Source organism: Pleuronectes platessa, chromosome 6 (assembly GCF_947347685.1).
Source record: "Pleuronectes platessa chromosome 6, fPlePla1.1, whole genome shotgun sequence".
Taxonomy (NCBI): domain Eukaryota; kingdom Metazoa; phylum Chordata; class Actinopteri; order Pleuronectiformes; family Pleuronectidae; genus Pleuronectes; species Pleuronectes platessa.
In genome coordinates, this window is record NC_070631.1 from 26,970,713 (window position 1) to 26,987,211 (window position 16,499).

General features: G+C 41.5%; 1 protein-coding gene across 11 annotated transcripts in view; it reads right to left on the reverse strand.

Annotated features, from left to right (window-relative positions):
• plch2a (phospholipase C, eta 2a) overlaps nucleotides 1–16,499 on the reverse strand; it is a 199,706-nt gene that overhangs the window by 92,263 nt on the left and 90,944 nt on the right. The window contains exon 2 of one of the 11 annotated variants that reach the window (XM_053424360.1): nucleotides 15,432–15,528. The exons of the other annotated variants lie outside the window; for them this stretch is intronic. The gene's annotated coding sequence lies outside the window, so the exon portion shown is untranslated. The remainder of the gene's footprint in view (nucleotides 1–15,431; nucleotides 15,529–16,499) is intronic. 11 annotated transcript variants of the gene reach the window in all.

Consider the following 16,499-nt stretch of genomic DNA (forward strand, 5'->3'; position numbering starts at 1 on the left):
CACATTTATTGGTCAAGTTCAAATATTTCATTTCGAGCGATAGATATGAAAAAACATGAATTTTTCACCTGCATGACGCACTGTTGCGAAAGCAAATTAATCTGAGAATGGACTCCCTGGACTCAGCTGACCAAAGCTAGAGGGTGAGGTGGGCCTCACATTGTGCTGAAAATAGTCTTTTAGACACAGCTCCTGGAAAATAAATTCCCTGAGCTGTGTGCTCCTCCTGATAGTCTTGTAGACAGACAGACACACACACACACACACACACACACACACACACACACACACACACACACACACACACACACACACACACACATATTGGCACTGGCTTCCTCCAGTGATTCCATAGCAGGTAGGATGCAGTAACTGTAATTACTTCAGCCAGTAGTCCTCCTCTCCTCTTTTCCTGAGAAGAACAGGCAAATAAACACAAATTATGCTTGAGTAACATCATTATAATTTGGTGTGATGTGAACACAACAATATCATTGTTTCTTGTTGAACTACAGTTAAGATGGTGCTATTGGTCAAAATGTCTGTACTAATAAGCTCAAAGAGCCATAACTGTTTACGGATCGATCAACTCTGCACCTCTTTCCACATGTAGCCATTCACACACTGAGAACTTAACTTTATTAACTTCAATTAGTTGACTTTACATATTTTACATATTTTTTACAATAAATATGACTAGGTACTAGCTGAAAACTGAATAGGAATATGTCTCTTGATTTGGTTTGCAGCAATTAACAGTCAGGAGGAGAGTGATGCTCTGTAATGTCAACTGTTTCGATCCAAAAAAACTTTCACTTGTACATGTATATATTTTTTTATTGGCATATGAACAATTATTGAATATGCAATATACCAGAGGAATCAAAATCCATCAACCTCAAACTCAATTATTGAAACACCACTCAGATTATTGTCCAGGCAGTTCCAGGTGATGTTAAGTTGACACAAACCTCCCTACCTCATGTATTTTAAAAATCAAATGGCAGCATATTTCCCCGATAGTGACAGTTAATTCAACTTGTGCCGTTGTGCCTCTTTGTCAAAAGTACCTCTGATGTGTCCAAAAAAAGGTCGTAATCATCCCTGTCAAAAAGCTTCATCTTTCAAACCTGAGCTTTATAAAAGAGACTGGAGAATTTCATTCATGGCAGCAGGGAAGCCCCTTACGGACAGACATGAAAGCACGCTCATCAAACAGCAGCATCCTCCAATGTGGTCTGTATACAGTCTGTATACAGTCAATACAGTCTGCATGATATTCTCTGCTATGCAGCTCCAGCAATACATGTAGCAGTAATGACAATCAGACCATATGGCGGATCAATGGTCATAAAACCGATCTATATTCCTGCAGGCGAGCTGCTCAATGGCCTGTGAATGGGATTCTCATGAAATTAGAGGTTCACAGTATTCGAACCAGCTCTTATGGTACTGGCTCCTTTACTCCACTAATATTATATTAGCAACAATATAACCACCATTTAAAATTTAAGTATGTCGATATTACATTTGTCTTATTGTCAGCAAATCCAATGAAAGACCCAAACCAACAGTGAAAGTATTATAATCATCAAGAGCCCGATATGTCCTGTTCCTCTGAGAGCTCCACAGACACTGTGAAAAATCCACTGGGTGACATCTTCCTTCTTTACCATGAACCCACATAAACACACTGTAGTTTATTTCTGCCCTACACAAATGTACACACACAGACAAACAAACACACACACACACACACACACACGCACGCACACACACACGCACACACACTAACACACACACACACACACACTCCTGCTTCCATAAATATAGCATCAAATGTGAATCACACTACCACTGTGACAGAGCAGCTGTTGTGTTGTGCAATAAGAGAAATGCATAATTGCACAAACTTTAGTCTTTTGCATCTTGCCCAGTATGTGGCTGTATCATTTATTGTGTGAGCTCCATCAGCAACAATGCAACAATAATATAAAGTAGGGCAATGAAGATATTCCTATCATGCATTAAAAAGACATATGTTAACTTGAAAAGTTGAGACTAACAATAACAAATCTCCCTTCAGAGCACATGTTGAGGTTTTCCCAGAGAAAGTAAGTGTTAATCAGTTCTTTAATTTGTAATTAATTCCATTTGACATATTAGTGGGGAACCAGGTCAGTCTGGGTCCAGAATCAAATGTGTTAAGGTGAGCTCAGGGAGAAGCTGGCAAGGTTACAAGCTGACACACTCAAGCATGGAGCAGCATCAGAGCTGCTCTGTGTGGCTTTGTGAAAGTCTGATAGTAGTTGCTCTCGGCACTGCGTCTCTGGCTGCTCTGCTCCTCTGAGCCGAGGTGATCCAACACTAATGACTCGCTCTATGGTTACTGGGACTTGGGGGAATGCTGGCAGGGTTGGGAGGGGGGGAGGAGTGGGTGCAGCCCTGATGGGGGAGCTGTCACAGATAGATGACTTCATTTTGCCCGCTTTTCCTTTCATTTCCCCTCCATTCGGATTCCATCTATGAGACTGAGGCTGATGAACCCACATTAGGATTTTGGCACTCGTACTTTATCAGGAGCTTGTTTGCATGGTGCCTCCTTGTCTACCTTTACTACAGGTTGGGCTAATGCTGTCTTTGAAAGTGCTTAATAATTATCAACTTGCGACGAATGAAAGACAAATAAACACAAAGGGACGTTTCATGTCAAACAGACCCATGTAGTCCAGCGCTCCCTTCACATTTCAACAGAAGTATCCTTTTAAAGATTTATCTCCCAGCACCATAAAGAGCAGTAAATATTGATAGCAGCATGGGCAGGGAGGGAGGGACCCGAGGAGGCAACGGTGGAAGCCTGACAAAAACTGAGATCAAGTATACAGAGGCACAAGACAGAGCTGTGAGGCTGCATTAGTTTCCACAAGAGATGTGGAAAAGGATGAGTTGGGAGGGTAAAGCAGGTAGGAGCAACCCTCCCGTCACTCCTCCTCTTTCACCAGCACGAGGAGCTCCTTGTCCTGAGCTGGCCTACTTCTCCAAGGCTGCATTCAAGTGAAGTGTGAACTCTGGACTGCTTGGTTATCTTACCTTGCTCTGGACTCAGGCTGCGGATATTGCTGGAAATGTCCATGGGTGTAATCCCAAAAGCGACAGAGCTCCACGTGCTGCTAAAACAGGGGTGGAGGTGCTGGGTTTACCCTAACTATCATCTGGAAGGCAATCTGCTGTCACAAGCACGCCTCGCCCCGTGGGTGTCATCATCCGGAGTGTTACAGAAAATGCTTTGGAAGAACTTAGCTATCCTCTACTATTTTTTTTCTACCTTCGTTGCACTGTGTTCCCTCGCTTCTCGCTTTGTGTCCTCCTGAAGACCATCCTCTGTCTCTATGTGCTCATGTGTCGGCTATCTGCAAAGACAATAGTGTGGTCTTGCACACTTCTTCTTCTTCTGCCTTTACTGTACAGACTTGAGGGCAGGGGGGGGGGGGGGGGGTGGCCCGGAGAGCACTGAGAGCGCGCTATTTGCAGTCAACCACTCAGGGTTCTTGTAGGAGAGGGGGAAGCGCTCAGCTCAACGCGATCACCTGGGAGAACGAGTGCTATTAGATGGAGGAGGGAGGGAGAAGTGGGAGAGAAGAAAGATAAAGGAGGGAGGGAAACTGAAAGGGAGGAGGAGCAGGAAGAGAAAGCAGAGAGAGAACCAAAATGCATCTGCTGATATAAAGGGGAGGAGTGTGAAGAGAAAGAGGGAAGATAGGGATGTGAGAGGCGTGACGGAGGCAAGGTGGCTCTGATTTGCAAGAGCCGCAGCGTGTGGCACGCATGTTTTATTCAACGTGGATCTTCTGAGGGAGAGGAGCAGCCAGGCGTGGATGGGTGAGCAGACGGCCAATAGAGGGAGAGACAGAAAGAAGAAAGAAAAGGGGGTGAAAATTAACTTCTCTCCACTTCTTTGATTTGGGTCTGACACAAGCGGGGAGAGCACGCAGCCTCCAACAAACTTCTGGCCTGACTCTGAATGTGAAGTGGATCGCGGATCACAATTTTATTATTTATTCATTTAAAGCAAAAAACTAGCCAAAAGGTTGAGGTCTCCAAAAGATTCCTCCAGATTCATCATTTTGATTTGGCAAATATTTGATTATTCAACCTAATGTAGCATGTCAATTTGCCCTAAAGAACATATAAAATGTCTGAGACAATTATATTATATTATGATATATTATCATACAGTGTTAAAATACGGATACGAGGGAATAAACTCTTCCAGTTCTTCAACAGTGACCATTCTTGCCTCTTTTAAGTCTTCAAACTTTATGTACATTAAACAAGAAAGCATTGGAGAACTTCATTAATTTGACTGAGACCTTATGAACATGAAAACATTTTATTTAGTTTTTCCAATCAAATAACATTAAATTAAAAGACAGCTTTAATCTAGAACTCTTGGGCTGTGTCCAAAATCCCTCCCTCATTCACCAACCCCTACTCATATAGCGACTTCTATGTACAGCACTATACATCGAGCTCATCGGCAAAATAAATAAAAAAGCTTTCGGACTCTACTCTGCCCACTTTCCCAGCGCTGGTAATTATGTCATTGTTTTAGGATTCAAATATACAACAAAAACAAAGTCAACTGATGAAAAATCCCATAATACATTTGTTATGTTTATTTTACACTTATTATTAATACTTTTAGGTAAAAAGAACACATTGAATGAAAATTATTTAAATGTAGAAAAAAGCTTGTTTCAGTTTTTGCTGTGATGTGTTGCATTGCTCTCAATTATATGTGTACAGGTCAAGCTGTTGCTGCTGCCCTCGCTCCTCTTGTCTCTCCGCCGTGAGCGTAATGCATGACTGCTCTGTTGTTGACCGTTGGTTGTACATTACTTTCACTATGCATTGTGGGAGACAATGAGTGCACGATAGTGATTGGTGAGTGATTTCAACTCAGCCTTGGTGTCAATCTATATGGTGACCGACAATGGCTCCAACATATGTTGGGTGGCACCAGTAGGTGAAATGACAGGGCTCATGAATGCCAACGTTTGTGTACGATTGCACCCTGTGCAGAGGTTGCTGGAGACTGACTGAAGCTATTTTAAGTCCTGGTACATCATCATCAAATACAGAACACAATTTATAATATTTCCAACAACTTTCAGCTATTGCATGAATAATACACGTTGCGAGTTGTCTCACCTCATGCATGTTTCATGAGGCAGGCACGACAAAACCTCCGATCTTTTGTACATGGATTTTCAAAGGCCAATACGCTGCTCTGCTCTCAGCCTGCACAAAATCATAATCCAGAACCCCGAGAGCTTCACCCGCACCTGCGCCTCAACTAAAAGTCAAGCTTCATTTTGTCTGCCGGTGTCTTCTTTGAACATTAGCGTGCAACACCTCCTGCTGCTTGAATGAGCTTTGGGCACGCTACAGTAGCTGTCCAATGAGTTACAGTATAGTATAGCGGGAGAACCTGTCTCACATGGCCGGGGCTTTAGGCCGTCTCTGACACAGCGAGAAGTTAGCTAAGAGCATGCATCCACAAGGAATTGTGTAATGGTCGCTTTAGTGCGTGTGCATGCATTTGGTTTGAGTGGGGGCTGGGCAGTAGGGCCCTGAGGGATGTTAAAGGGCTCTACAGTAGTCAGGGGGGCTGGGGCCTTTTCCCTATACCTTTTATTATCATGCACTCTAAGTAGAACAGACAGATTACGTAAAATTGTGTTCATTGCTGATGAATAACAACAAGTACACGTTATATCAGTGTGACTGTGCTGATGAAACTGTGAAATCATCTGATACTTGAATTCAGATCAAGATATGAGAACTAAGCATTTCACTCTTACGGCTTGAGCTCAACCAAGATGTATATCTCAGTTTTTCTACACTATAAACATTTATATGTATAAATATGTATATATATATATATATATATATACAACGTAAATATCTCTCTATATATATATATAGAGATATATATATATATATAGTGAGATATTTACGTTATATATATATATATATATATATATATATATACATATTTATACATATAAATGTTTATAGTGTAGAAAAACTGAGATATACATCTTGGTTGAGCTCAAGCCGTAAGAGTGAAATGCTTAGTTCTCATATCTCTATATATATATATAGAGATATATATATATATATAGTGAGATATTTACGTTATATATATATATATAGGTCTGAAAGTAAAGCTGAAGGTTAGGAAACTGCTGTTAAACTACAGAGAAACATGGTCTCAGCTCTGGGACACTTTGAATCTCCACCTGCTAACTACGGGAGAGGCGGTGGACTTGTGGCAGAAAAACTGGACTATGGGCAGAAATCCACGTAAATATCTGGAAAAAGTTATTGGTTAAATATTTACATATTTACATAATAGAACCAGATGTTTAAAAACATCCATAACTGTAGGTTGTAGTTATAACGACTTGTCAGAGAAACAAAATATGAATCAAAAGATAATACAAACAAAACATAATTCAGTTGCATTTCCCCCTAAATGTATGTTGTGATATGGATTAATCTATATTTCTAGCCTGACGTTGTCATACTCACAATTCTAGTCAGAATGTGAGTCTGATACCGTTCCATTGGGCTGTGATTATGGGGCGTGTTTCAACCGAACCAGGAAATAAAATTCCTCTTCGCTCAATTGGATAGACTTACAACCAATCAGAGCAACGTAGTATGTGACGTATGTAAAGCGGCGCATAGTTGTTGTCAACAGAACTCAACTGCAAGCACGCTGGAAGATGTAGAAGAAGATCAGTCAAAACGATTTTTGCCGGGGTTGTAAAAATAATTTAAGGATACACGGAGAGCTTACCAACACGATAAGCATCTTTTAGATAAACAGTTAATGTAACAGCCCCCCCCCCCCCGAACATGACGCAGAGTTTCTCTAATGATGGCACACGGCTCTTTATTGTTCACTTGATCGTAGCCCTAAATACACCGTAAAACTGGAATGACATTAAGTACACGATATTTTAATCCATAAAACCAAACACAAACGTTAAAATACAATAAACAAACAAATCACCAGGAGACAAGTCTGATGCGTTAACGTGACAGCGACTCCCGTTTAGCGCTACCTGCAGCAAAGTAAATGGGACCAGCTTCCTTACCTCGTTCCGCTGCGAGGGGAGTCGCTATGTGTAAAACAAAATAAGCCCAACACAAAATAACAGAATAAAACAGTATGCATAAAGTGGCAGGTGTAGCAGTCAGTTACAGTAAAGGTGAATGCACGTACGAACAAGCTCTCCGTTTAGGATTTCAACTCCACAACACATCAAACAAATCGTATCGCATTTGTCGGTCCTGTAAGAACTTAATAACACGGTTGGAACGCGACATTCCCGTGTCCCATCTTCTTCGCGACCATCGGGGCCAGCTGATAGATTCAACTTTTTCCGAATCCCTTAGGAAGGACGGCAAAAACATCTTTTCGATCTACAAATGCCTTGATCGCGTTTCTCTGTTCCTCTTTCAAAATGAATGCGCTGTCGATGTCTCCTAAAACAAATCAATGGCAGCATCTACACATCTCAGCTCTCCAGCGGCAGGCATGTTTGTGGAAAACAAAGTCAACTGCTCTTTGATGACGTAGCTGATTACGTTACCGTTGATCATCTGTCCATCATCGTATAAAGCCCGCCCTGACATTCTGATTGGTCCGGTCGATTTCGAACCGGGTATAATTTCTCCCCAACGGAGCGACTCCAGACCGAACTTCCCGACCTCAAATGTTGTGGGCGGGGCTAAGTTCGTCTGGCATCCAAGCTACTATATTTCATTAAAGACAGATGAAATCTCCTTACTGTCACGGTTGGTACCGTGGCTGCCCCTCCCTCCTCTGTGTGTGTTTGAATGAAATGTGATTGGTGCTGCATTCTTAAATAAATGAGTGTGTGTGTGATTGATAGGCAGGTTTAAGCATGCACTTTCTCATCTCCACTAATCATCTGTGCAGTATAAGAATCATGGTCTACACTGCACTTGTCACCAGATTACACAGTCCTATGTATTATGCGGTATTTACCTGCCGGCCTGTTTCCTGTCTGGAAATTGTCTACCAGTTGGTTCAGTAATCCGGCACACTTTAGCTGTTCAAAGATCGGCTTACTGTTTCCCGTCAGTCATTGGCCGATCGTTCACTTTGAGTCCACAGGGCTTCAACCACGTTCTGAGTCGTTGCTTTTTATTAGCAAAATTTGATCCAAACTGTATTTTTCCTTTGAGCTCTTGTTTGAGTTTTGCGCTTGGGTCCAGGTTCTAGTCCAATCCATAACAACGTTTATTTCGGGATGGAGCGTCTGCACATATCACAGTGTCACAACAGCTGGTGATGCACATTTACATATCTGAACAGTCTGTATATTGTCTACACGTACTGCAGGACCATCAACTACTCACACTCACATTCACACAATTTACATTCTCCAATAGACTTAATTGCAATCTGCATGGCTTGGACTGCGGGAGGAAGCTGGAGTACCTGGAGAAAACCCACGCAGACGTGGAGGGAACATGCAACCATGGAACATGGAACCTTCTTGCTGTGAGCTTACAATAATAGCCACTGTACCACCGTGCCGCCCGACATGTAGGCATGCTCTTCACAAATGAGATGTTGATGATGTGATAATATTTCTGACAGTAACATTGTTTACAAATGTTAAGGTGAGGTATAAAGTATAAGGTTATTTTTACAACAGCCTTTCAGTTTGTGGTAAATTCCAGCAGCAGGACGCCACTGTTACTATTTGAAGGCTGTAGGAATGTGCAGAAAAAAAAAGATTAGATTCAATCTATGTGATCTTCATGGTGACACTTTGTGTTACTTCTAGGTCACCAGTTGCCACCGTATCCATTATCCTGCAGCGCAGCAAGTTATCTTCTGCAGCTCTTATAAAAGCAGAGGATTGGTAAAGTCATCAACAATGATCAATATCCTACAGGCCATGGGAGAACCCAAAGCGCCAACACTGAATGACACAGTCTGTGAAATGAAACCAAGTACAATATTGATTGATTGACTCTCGAGTGAAATCATGTTTTAGTATAGGGGAAGAAAAAAAAACATTTGAAATGGCCTAAGCTTCATGTGACTGCGTATGCATATATAATTTTAATATATTGGCAATGCTGATGACATCTCACTGAAATGTCATCGTCAATACATCTGTGTCTGAGTCTTTGTTATATTTTGCATTGAAAACACGTTTTGGATGGTGACCCAGCTCAGTGGACTGATCATGACTGTTTCACATGCTATGGCTTTGTCACGTTCAGCAGGCAGCTGCTGGCGTGTTGTAAGTGTGGACGGAGGAGAAAGTGGAAGTTAATAACCTCAGCTGGATGAATGCAGGGGTCAGCCGGCCCCCCATGGATTTCTTGTTAAATGTGTCTGTGTGTGCGTGGGTGTCTATTCGCACAGGTGACCTGAAGCAAATGGAAAAAGGTAAAAATGCATTTTGCAGGCTGTGTTCACAGGGTTCACAAACGAATGATTTCACTGAGGAAATAATGTCAGGGGAATGGATTTTTGCTGTAAAAGATATAAGCATTGACCATGAGACAATCATCGGATACAGCAGGAAGCAACTGAGGTGCTATGTATCATGTGGTATCATGTTGGCAGGAACTCTGATACAAGAACCGTGTCCCAGAACAATTCAAGAAATAATTTAGTATTATTGGGTTTAATGATTCAGGAGCTTGGCAACACTTGTGTCTGGTGGATAGACTGAATATTGCTCTGAATCTTCTCATTCTTTAATTAAGTTAAGTGATCAATACTGTACATAATAATCCTCTAATATAATTGAATTATTCTACTCAAACAAAGAATAATGGCTTAAACTGTGACTTTATTTATTTGAAATACATATTAAATTAATTAAAGTCCAATATACAAAAATTCCACTTGATGGAAAACACTTCATATAAGGCGACCCTTCACATTGGCCTTTTATCATAAAATTACATGGCAATGTAATTGCAGTACATTGAGTCAATTATAGTTTTGGGAGTAAATTGAAAGACAGTTAGTGGACGACCCATTCTCTTGAGCCACAGCTGTTCCTAATAGACTTCATGGACACATTACACACTTCATAAAGCCTCAAAATGATGCAGTTAATGGTGTCCTCTTTAGTAGAAGAGAACCCTGAAGAGAAGACTGCAGCGGCTGGATGGATACATTTGGATGAGGTTAAATAAGGTTCCCTACAAATTTGGGAGTGAGTGTGTTTGTTGAGCTTGCTGACATACAAAGTCTTCATATTGCGCCAATGGCACACCTGTGGTGGATGCACCTTCTCCTCTTGTTTTCTGTTTTCCCTTCCCCCTGTGTTGCCTCTCCTCTGTCTGTGAGTGTAGCTGTGTCCCAATTCAGGGCATGCATCCTTTAGAGGCTGCATTTGAAGTCTGATTGCGTCACGGTGGTGCAACGAGACTGTCCCAATTCTAAGGGTCAATGCCACCCCCAAATGCTTCCTTCAGTCTCAGAGCAAAGCCTCTTTGTGTGTGTCAGGTTCAAACCCTCCGTCTGTTTCATCTGCTGCCTGTGTCAGTCTGGTTTGTGTTATATTCCCTCTGCATTAGATTCATCACCTGCCTCTCCACTCTCACCGATTCACCTACAAACTGTTAGATCTGTTTCTCATTCTAATATTCTGTAAATCTCTGTTTAACTTTCACTCTGCCTTAATATCTGAGTTTAGTGTTTGGGTCCAATTATTGTGCTAAACTTGGCACATAGACCCAAATGAAGGGAGGTGTCGTATTACTCCTCCCTTACAATCCAGTTTAAAATCCTCTTCTTTTTAAGTATTATGTGAACCCTTGGATTTAATGGCTGGTCGAACCTCCTTTTGTGAGGTTGTGTGTGTGTGTGTCTGTATTTTTTATATAATAATAATATTTAAAATCACACAAATATGAATAATTGCTACAATAATATCTTGTTACCATAACAGGAATGCGGCCACTATGATCACAAATATGTTAATTACAACAAGAAACCTATTTATAAATGATAATAATGATAATCCTCTTGTGACGTTCTATCATTTTAATTTGTGGATTTCTGTCTCTTTGTGTTTTCTGTTTCCTATTTTATTTTGTAGTCCCGCTTTCCTTGTGTGTTGTTCCAGCTTCTCGGGTGTGTCACTTCCTGTCTTGGTGATTGTCTTTCCCAGTCCTCATGTTTTGCACCTGTGGTTAGTTACCCCAGCCTTCCCTGTGTCTCTATTTAAGCCTCTGTGTTCCCCTTTGCCCTTTGTCGGTTTGTACTCGTTGTTGTACTCGTTTTACTCATGGTCATTTATGGGTTTTCGTGTCTCGCTGTCTCGTCCAGCTTTCCTGATCTTCCATGTTCCCCATGCGCCTTGCCGCTCAGCTTCTGCTCCTCTGTAGTAGTTATTGTCTCCAGTGTCACCCTGTAGTGTTTATGTTTGGTTTTTGTCTTGTTTAAAGACTATTTTTATAATAAATACCCTTTTTGTTACAACCTCTGCATCCTGGGTCCGTCTCCTTCACCTAAACCTAACACCTCTGCTGTCAAAGTGTGCACTGTGGAGTCATCAGTCAATCCACACACAGCAGTTCATGGTACAAATCAAACACTTAACTCGCAGCCTTTCAGTCTTTATGTCACCAAGCCTTTAGCACTGGGACACACAAATTGTAGATGGTATCTATTCAAATGCATGTTTTGTGTTTCTACACTCAGAATAGCTGATGGATATCCTTGCAAATGACTGAATGAATGGACAAGGTAGCTGCATGACCTTTCACTGGTTTTTCCACAGACCAGGAATATGTGTGAGCTCTAATATTTCTTTACTCTTCTTTATTAATGATCAGTTATTTGTAACATCGTCCTTTATGTAATATATTATTCATACACATCGAAAATCTTCTTTGAAAACACTATAGGATACAATATAATCTATCGGTAGCGCTGCTTTTCATATGCATCCCATCATGTGTGCATGTGAGCGTACACTCATGTGAGTGTCCTGGAAAATCAGTCACCAGTCTTGATAGAATATGACCTCAGGGCCTTGGAGAACAAACCATTCCGCCCTCTTTAATGCCTGAGCACTGGTATGTGTGTGTTGCCCACTGAGGCCAAATAACTTGCTGATAAGCAAAACTGTCAAATTAATTTCATGCGCGCTGTGCTGTAAAGTTGACAGCTGCATTTTCTTTTTCTAATGTGTTTGGACAGAAACTTAAACGTATTGTGCCCCTAACGTGGGGCCGTGTGTAAAGCACATGTGAGCTGCCCACATTAGCTTGGATAGTTATTTATGAATCTGTAGACTGCTGTTCTCATTAGGTTAGTGTTTGTGCAAGAGACAGCTGTGGTGACTGGCAGCTGAGAGAGCAGATGCCTTGTGATGCATTCAGTATTATTTTGTTTTATTATGAGTTAATTCACTTGTTTTTATGCTGTTATCTAATACGAGTTTAATGTGATGTGACACAGAAAAACATCCTCCAGTTTTGAACTGTTACCTCCTCTAAAATGACAGGTCAGTTTCTAAAAAGTGGCAGTCTTAAGTGCAACACATCACTCAGAAGATGGCCCTGGAGATGATGTTTTCAAGCAGGGAACTGGGCAGTGAAAGCAGATGAATGACAGTTCCTATTTAGTGTGGAGTGTTTGAGTGAGTTGGCTGTTATTCAGCCAGATGCCCACATACAGATGTGGGCTAAAGTTTGGGCATTCCTTGGGAAAATTGCATATTTTATGGACTTTTGAGGAGAAAAGAAGTAAAACTCCAACCCCTGCAGTCATCATTCACAATAAATATTTAGATGTTAATGCACTGAGCAATATTTATTTCATGAATTTTCATGAAGAACAAACCTGATTGTTTCATTTGGAAAGCTTGGGCACCCTGCAGTACTAGAAGAGTCGGAAGCTCTATGTCCGGGTATTTTGCTGGATATTTTCCTATTTTATCAACGAAATATTGTCTCATATTTATCATCTGTGTCTGTATGAGTACAGCAACATTCACGGCAGCATCTATCTGAACTATTTGCAGACCTACTACACAGACACCCAGTCCATCACATTCAAACACAGTCTTACCTTAGCCTTCATGTGTTACACGTCTTTGGAAATGGAGATAACCCCTCAGTAATTCTGGGTGATCAGATTTGATCAGGGCCTGGGGAACATGGCTGGGATTACAGAGATCAGCTTCACAGACCGTGCTCAGCAGTTGCCTGCGGCCCCCACTGCTTTCACATAACCAATGCACAGACTGTTTCACCTGCTCCGTGTTGAGGAAGCAGAATTAAATGTGTCCAAACAGTGTAAATTGGTGTAGTTATAGAGTTGTTATTACAACTGTATGCATCCTGTGCCGAATGAACGCCAGCACTTTGACAAATGACTCCATCTGTAAACAACCACCCTTATGAGGATAACACTCCCACATCACTATGCTTTGCAAATAAAGCAGCTGTGATTGGCCATTCTGAGAGCAACCATTATCTTGTTTTACCCTCAGCAGAGAGGCCTCTCATTATTTCCCTCCCGGTGAAAAAGCAGTGTTAGCTACTTCCTGACTCACAACAGCTAATTGGACTGGTTGGAGCTGGAGTAACATCACTCATTAGTCCGTGTCAGCTGACTAGTAAGGTCAAATCCACAGGGTGGATCTGTTCTGTTAATCAATGTAGATAGTTTATATGGGTCGTGAAGACAATCTAGACCAGGGGTGGGAAAACTTTTTGACTCGCGGGCCACAATGGGCTCTAAAATTTGACAAAGGGGCCGGGCAAGGACCATGTGATGGAGTGTTTTTGTGAACTAATATAAATGACATGGAAAAATCATTGCATGAAAGGATTTGGCCTTTAACAAGTAGCAAAGCATTTATTTGCGAGGCATTTTAACAAAACCCGGCTTAGGAGAAAGGTTTGCTAGCCTAAAAACCTGCCTTGGTAGTTGACTCTTGAATCGCAGGTTGTCGGTGAATAAAATGTTGCAGAGTCTGTAAATTAGCCACCAACCACTAAGCTGTAGCCGTCCTTTCTTGCGTTGACTGCTTGCTAGCGTAGTTAGCATGCTTCGTAGCAAAGTGACGGCTGATGTTGTACTCCTTGAAAACTGCGACAGTTTCTCGGCATATCAGGCATACGGCCTTCATGGTAAATGCTTTTGGTTTTGTATTATATAGTGCTTTTCTAGTCTTGATGACAACTGAAAGCGCTTTATAGTACAGTTTTACATTCACCCATTCACACACACATTCATACAGTGCATCTAATCGCAGCACTTTGTTATTCTATGGGGGGCCATTCAGGGTTCAGCATTTTGCCCAAGGACACTTCGGCATGCAGATGGGTCAGACTGGGGATCGAACTGCCGACCTTCGTGTTGGAGGACGACCACTCTACCCCCTCAGCCACAGCCGCCCGTGGCTGAGGGGGCGGCTTGAGCCTTCAGCTTTCACTTCAGTTAAAAAGTATTTTGTTGTTCACTCCGTGTTTAACACTCGGCACTCATTGTTCACTTTTCGTTTCCTCGATCCGCTCATTTTACAGAAGGGCTCACAGGGCAAAGCGAAAAAGTGAAGGGAGATCATGTGCCCTTTCGAGCCCTATACACCACACTCCCAGTCAACTTGGATTTAGCTGACGCTTTTATCCAAAGCGACTTACAATAAGTACATTCAACACCAAGGTATTCAACCCGATGTATTCAGTGAATAGGCCTATAGATCTGGGTAGAAAGGCTCTGTGGATTTCTAATTGATAGCTGGATCTATCTATTCTTTGGTGTTCCATGCAGAACAACATTGTGTCACATCTCACTGCCTTTAGAACATTGCATTATATCATATAAATATTTCAGAAATGTAAGCATGGTCACACCCATCCACCCACACACACACACACACACACTTACAAACGCGGTGCTGAACCCTGATCATGCATGTGATTTAGTCTAAAGGTAATTCTAGAGGAAATAATGAATATGTTCCCTTTAGGGACAGACTTCATTTGACTGTCCCAGAAAGGCCTTGTGTCTCACACACTGCTGTCTGGCTCGGGCTGATTTGAGGGTTTTCCTCCCAGGTCACATTGGTTATATAACAGTGTCAAAAACAGAAGCATATGCTAATGTGTGTGTGTATGTGTGTGTGTGTGTGTGTGTGTGTGTTATTTTAAATGAAAACTGAGACAAGTGTATCTTGGGAGTAACATTTAATGAAAGTGCCACATAGAAGGAAAAAAGGAATCTATATTTCCCTAAATAATTTAGTGTCTAGAGAGGACATTTGCTTTTCTCACAATAGAGTGAAGAGAGGCAATGTCTTTCCAGTTTAAAGAGGTTTAAAGCAGTTGTTACCAACCTTTTTAAGCCCAAGATAACTTTTAAATCCTAGGAGCCTCTGGGTTCCATATGCTAGATCAACACCTTGATATGTGGGAAAATCTCATTCTTAGCTCCTGCAAATAGACAAATAGATGAAAGTCAGACTTATAGCAGCAAAGTTTAGTAAGATCTGTGATAAGTATAGTTCCTTAATGAAATGTACATCGGGAGTTATAGATATATTTTTCCTTATGTGTGTGTGTCCACAGTAGTGTTGGGAGCTATGGCTCTTTGATGGCAGTTGTTTAAAAAATGTATTAACATTCTTTAAGGGGACAGGGGTCACTCAGTTAATCAGCTAAATAGCAACTAGTGTAATGATTATATAATAGATTTGAATCAGAATCAAACTAGATATTCCAACAATAAAATGTCTAACTAAACAACACTAAACTACTGATGTCCATAATCTGCATTGTAAACATTACACAATGTCACACCATATCCCTCTGCTTTGTCAGTGAATTTACCCTACCTTGATTTTACCTTCTGTGTGAAATCTGTGCAAATAATGTTGCTCAACCTTGAATCCTATTCATGCACATGTCTGTTTAACTGTGGGTGGGGCTAAGGCAAACACATACACACAATCACACATGCACACACACACACACACACACACACACACACACACACACACACACACACACACACACAGATCATACAAAAGGAGAAACCTTAAACTTCAGCAGTCTTCAAACAGAATTAAGGAGACTAACGTCTCTATAACTAGTTATCATCACACAGGCGTGGATTTTATTTGTTTAGGGCAGGCAGTGATGCAGTTTGGGCACACTGATAAAAGAACGGCTCCCAGACAAGTATGACGACAAATATAACTTGACTTCCTTTGTTCGCATCAAAGAGCCATTGAAAAGAACAGAGTCGTTTGCGAAGGCCTCAACACTGGTCCACAGTGGGGGGAGACAGGAATTGGCATCTTTTCACCAGGGAGCAACAGAGACTCAGACCAGAGGTTTGTTTGGTTATCACTCAAACTAAAACTATCTCTGCTGCTGTTCTCTGTTAATGTAGTTTCATCTGC